This window comes from Ursus americanus, chromosome 1, assembly GCF_024610735.1.
Source record: "Ursus americanus isolate L20-20 chromosome 1, mUrsAme1.1.p, whole genome shotgun sequence".
Classification (NCBI taxonomy): Eukaryota; Metazoa; Chordata; class Mammalia; order Carnivora; family Ursidae; genus Ursus; species Ursus americanus.
Genome location: NC_142127.1, coordinates 64,253,371 through 64,259,490, shown reverse-complemented (window position 1 = coordinate 64,259,490; position 6,120 = coordinate 64,253,371).

The following is a 6,120-nucleotide window of genomic DNA, read 5'->3' as shown; positions in this document are numbered from 1 at the left end:
ATGTAGAAAAGAAATGGACATGCTTGGAGTGTGGTATAAATAAGTGTTTCTCAAATTCTCAGTTTGGTCTCAGAAGCCCTTTGTACTTTTTTAATTATTGAGGATGCTAAATAAAATTTAGTAGATTATACCTATTGATATTCACCATTTTAGAAGTTAAAACTGAGAAAATTTTTGTTATTAATTTATTTAAAATAATAATATACCCATTTTGTTTTAACATAAATAATGTATTTTTATGAAAGTAGCAATACTTACCAAAAACAAAAAGTTAATGAGAAGAGTGGAATTATTTTACATTTTTACAAATCTCTTCAATGTCTGATTTATTAGAAAACAGCAGGATTCTCATATTTGCATCTGATTTCAAGCTGTTGCCATTTGTTGTAATGGTTAAAGTATATGAGAAAATCTGGCCTTGTATAGATATGTTTTTGGAAAAGGGAAAACTTCACAGACTCAGCCTTAACTCCCCCCCCCTCAAAAGATCCTGCGAGCACCTAGGAATGCTTAGACCTTCTAAAGTAGCGGGCGAGCTGGGAGTCAGATCTGGCTTGTCTTGCATGATTCACTTATTAGTTGTGTAATTTTGCATCTCATTTAACCCTACTGAACTTAATGTTAATTACCTGTAGCATGAGATTCTTAACCCACTATATGGTTCTCAATGGGGTGTCATTGTGAAAGTCTTTTTCGGTATAAAAACAAAGACTTGGGATTCCACACATGTCATTTTTGTATTTTCTCTATGTAATCAAATCAAATATTTTATAGTAGTTACGTTTGAAACTCTCATAGTCATAAATTGTTAAGGAATAATATTTAGCTTATGTACATTACTTTTAAGCTAATGGAAAGTCTGTTTTTTCCAGGGCAATATCAGATACTTTCTCTCATTATTCTTTCCCATCTTTTCTCTCCAAACACTTACTCTCCTTTTAGCTCATTCTGTTAGATCAACACTCAAATTGGAAGTTCTTTCTGAGTTCAGGCAGTCTGAAGGGAACCCTGCCAAACTAAGGCATTGCTCACTTGTCTTGTCCTTTTACCCACTGAAAATATGTTTTAAATGGCTAAAAATAACTGCAGAATCCTGCACTGTTCATTATTAAGCAAAGAATTGAATAGAGTTCTTCTCAAACAGCCTATTTGTATTTAATCACTCCTCAAATGTAGTAAGAATAATAAGAATGATATTTTATTAATTTTTAGAATTTGTAAAACTCATTCATGAATGGTTCATGTAATAATACTTGGAAATATGAAGGGGCTTTACTGTCTCATTTTTCAAACAAGGACTTGAGCTCTGCCAATGTATGGAGCTCTCCTTAGGTCAAGTGGTTAGTTAGAGGCTGTCCCGGGACTAGAGCTCATATTTCCCATGGCCCAGTATTGTCAGAGATAATATTCTGTTGAACAGTCCTTTCAGAAAGATCACACTTAAAGTTCTTAATGACACAAAAGCAGTTTTTGTTAATTTCCTTGTTTTTTTGTTTTTTTTTTAAACATAAAATTAGTTTGATTATACTAGCTATTCATTCCCTTTCTTCAGGATTTGGAATTTGGAGCTGTATTTTTCTTTCTAAATACTTCAAAGGGCTAGTAACACTCACAGATTTACATCAGAGAGGGACTTACAAATATGTTTTCCACTTCTCTTTGCTATGTTGACTCTCAGGCTGTTGAAAAACCACTTTGGAGTGAACTTAGAAGATGAAATGAGGTTGCTATGTGAAAAACAGAATTCAAATCTATGTATGGTTACTGATTCATGCACATTTTTTCTTGAGCTATGTCTTCTTTTGGAAGAGAGATATGGGTGTGGTTCCACAAGAAATAAGACCATGCAGAGTATTAGAAATACTTTGGTTTTTGGTTTTTTGGTTTTTTTGCTACATGAATAAAGATGTAGACATGTTATTGATGTCTTTCTATGCCTCTCCAGTGACAGAGCATTCTGGAGAATATAGTCCAGTAGTATGTTAGTTTAGTAAAATCATTAAAAAACCCATAGTACCTTGAAATTTAATAAATAGCATAGATATCATCTTGAAATACTAAGATATTAAAAGGTGAAAATCTTGTTAGGGTTGGGATTTATTGCAGTTGTTTTTTAAATATTTCCTGGCCCCTCTTCCCATTTCCTTTCCTGTAAATACTTTATGCTTTAAAAATATGTTTTACTTAATATGTTAAGTATTAATCAATTAATTCGTTTTTATTCATATGTATTTTTTTATTAATAAGTATTTAAGTTTTACTTAAATATTTCATGCTTTGTACTATTGAGTGGCCTCAATATTGTACCATCGAGATTTAACTCTTCTAGGCTATTAACAATTTTTTAAGCCACTTGAATATTTTCCTCTCTATCTTCCCTAATCTTCATTTAGCCAATCTCTGTTGGAATGCTATCTATTCTTTGAAGCTCTGCTTAAATTCTACCACCTCCATAAACTCCAGATTCCTTGTGACTCTATGTTCTTTTACCTTACCTTATTTTTCTGTTGTTCTGTGTACTTCTATAATAGAACTCATCCTGGTAGTATGTGACTTATAGATATCAATGCTTGTGTCTATTACCACCAAACCAGGTGAGCCCTTGGAGGGCAACGACTATGTCCTACATATATTTGCATCCTCAAAATAATCTCTCAATACATGTGCATTATATTGAATTGCAGATAACTTTTGAAACCAGAACCCTCACTTAATTAACTAGGTAGGATGGATTTATTAGGATGTTCAAGGTACATTTGAAACAACTGTGTGGTGGCTGATGCTCATGCCTCAGGAGCATAGTAACTTCTCAATTCTTTCTTTTATTGACAAGTTCCATATCCCAAATAATTGAAGTAATTTGGAGAAGTTTTAATAGATTCATAAAAAATTGAACAGAATTGGGAATAAATTTAGTTAATTAAGTGCGCTATGGCTTCTGGAGCTAACTGATGGGCCTTAGAGATTGACTGTAAAATGCAAATTAATAAAGGATCTCTTCCTACAATTAAATGTGTATAAATTTGATTATAGTTAAGGTAACAGGGAGAGAAATTGCCAAAGTTCTAAGTGTCCCTTGATTGTTTTAGCTATGTATTATATTTATGGAAAAGAGATTTCAGATGTTCTAGGGACAATTCTCTAGATTCCTCTCATTCCAAAATCATGGAACTGGAGATGATGCTGAAAGGGAAGGCAAGGCCCATTTATAAAATCTCCCTCATCCAATAATATCTTATGATTGCAATTATTCCAGAGAAAACAAAAGTAAGTCTCTGTAAAACAAGAAAATGAGGTCCATGTGTTCTTCCAAATCTCGGGAGACAATATCACTCACATACTTAAAAAACCTTTAAAATAATGTACTCTCCAACTGGTGAGTGAAACCTGTGTTAGTATTTTTGACGTATTAGGAATAATCACCAGTTTTTATAGTAAGTGATCACAGGAGGCTGTGATTTTCTCACCTTTAGGTGTCAAGGAGGACTCAGATTTATGTGGGTGCAGTAACTTAAGATTATGCTCAAAATCAAGTTTATGAATTGCCTTTTCACCAACTCCTTTTGTATGGGTATATGTTTTTGTGTGTGGATGTCTACATATTTTAATTAAGTAGTAGTTAGGGCACTATGATCTAAATATACAGAATGTTTCTGATTTCTAAGCAGTATAATCAGTGAGCCACTGGGTCCTTATGGTGTTTAGGACATTGGAAAGAGCCCAAATGTCCATCAACTGATGAATGGATAAAGAAGATGAGATATATATATATATATATGTGTGTGTGCATATATGTATGTATATATATGTATACACAATGGAATATAATGGAATATTACTCAACCATGAATCTTGCCCTTTGCAGTGATGTGGGTGGAGGTAGAGTGTATTATGCTAAGCAAAATAAGTCAGTCAGAGAAAGACAAATACTGTATGATTTTACTCATAAGTGAAATTTAAGAAACAAAACAGATGAACATAGGGGAACATAGGAGAAAGGAGAAAAAAGAGAGGGAAGCAAACTATAAGAGACTCTTAACTATAGAGAACAACTGAAGGTTACTGGAGGGGAGGTGGGTGGGGGGATGGGTTAAATGGGTGATGGGTATTTAGGAGGGCATTGATGAGCACTGGGTATCATTTGTAAGTGATGAATTACTAAATTTTACTCTACAAACTAATATTACACTATATGTTAACTAAAATTTAAATAAAAACTTGAAACAGGAAAAAAGAACATTGAAAAATGGCTATATAGTGACACATTTTAATATTAAATATTTTATATTTATAGTTAATATTTTAATATTTATTTATTTTAAAATATTTAATTTATTTATTTGACAGAGAGAGAGTACAAGCAGGGGGAGCAGCAGGCAGAGGGAGAAGCAGGCTCTCCACTGAGCAAGGAGCCCAATTCAGGGCTTGATCCCAGGACCCTGGGATCATGACCTGAGCCAAAGTCAGATGCTTAACTGACTGAGCCACACATTTTTGTATTTAATTAAGACTTCAATTACAATAGTCAGAGCCTATCGAATTCATAATTGTATATTTATACCAACATGATTTTACTGATAACTTGAAGATATTTAAATAAAAATTATAATCCAAATGCATCATATATTTTTCATTCAATAATGTCATTTTATTTTCTTAATGATTATTAAAGTACTTGAATATTATAAAGAATTGTGTTATAGGGATTGTGAACAGAAGTTTCTGCCCTTCAGCATTGATTAAGATTTGACCACTGATGGTCATTTCCTATTTGATAGTCTACATTGGAGAGAGGGAGATGGGTTGAATCTTTTTATTATGCATAGATATCTAAAAAAGTATTTTAAAAAATTGGTACTGAGTGCTCTGATATAATCAATAGCTGCTATAGTTATTTTTATTCAAACACTGGACACAAATATGAAATGTGAAACAAAATACAGCATAAATAACACTTAAAATGGCTCTTTTCTATAGAATACTATTCTTTCTTAAGAGCCAATTTGTAAAAACTTTTTGCATATTCTCTCAAAGACAGAGAATTCCTCAGCTCTGCAGAACAACTGAGGTTATTAGAGGAGCTGAAGGAGTAGTTTGCCCCAATATACAGGAAAATTTAAAATATTAAACAAAGTACTGAGGGGCTTGTGAAGTGTGATAAAATACATCAGATTAATTTCCTTGCCCTCTACTTCCCTCTCCATACCAAGGACACAATTCCCAGACCTCTGGCTGCCACATAATTGTCAACAGAACAATGTAAGAACTGAGAATCGGGTGGACTGAATCACTCCTTATTTTGTTGAGAAACAACTTAAGACTCTTAGGCTTTTAATATTTTAAAAGCAGTATATGGAGCATAACAAGCTCATTTGGTATAAATGGCCTTTGCTGTCTTTGAGTTTCTGGACAATTTCTCCTTTGTAGCCTGTACCTAGTCCTGCCATCTAAAAAGTTTCCCTGAGGGGAAGCCCTGACTCATGGACTCTCATTTTAGCTACAGAGAATTGGCTATTCCAATACAAACAATAATCCGTGTTTTAGGATTTATTAGGCTTCATAAACAATGGATTAATGGTTAAGAATGAGAGAATAAATTTAAACATGTAAACATAGAAATTTAAGAAAAGGAATAAACTGCTGATACATGCAATAGCATGGATGAAATCACAGAACCAGACAAAAAAAGGCTACATACTTTTAAATTTTATTTATATAACATTCTGGAAAGGCAAGGCTATAGGGATGGAAATCAGATCAATGGTGCCAGGGATGGGATGGGAGAAGATTGACTCAAAATGGAGGAACTCTGGGGGGCAAGAAAATAGCCTCTGGTTTGTGATGATGCTTACTTGATTGTATGCATTTGGTTCAAAACTCAAAGAACCATACACCTAAAAATGTGAATTTTGCCCTATTTAAAGTATGCCTCAAGGCATCTGCTGGCTCAGTCGGTAGAGCATGAGACAACTGCAGGTTGTGAGTTCAAGCCCCACATTGGATGTAGAGATTACTTAAAAAAAAATCTTTAAAAAAAAGAAAAAAAATAAAGCATTCCTTAATAAATATAATATGAAAGAAAAAAAAACAGAATGAGGGAATTACTGGAGCATACTGTGG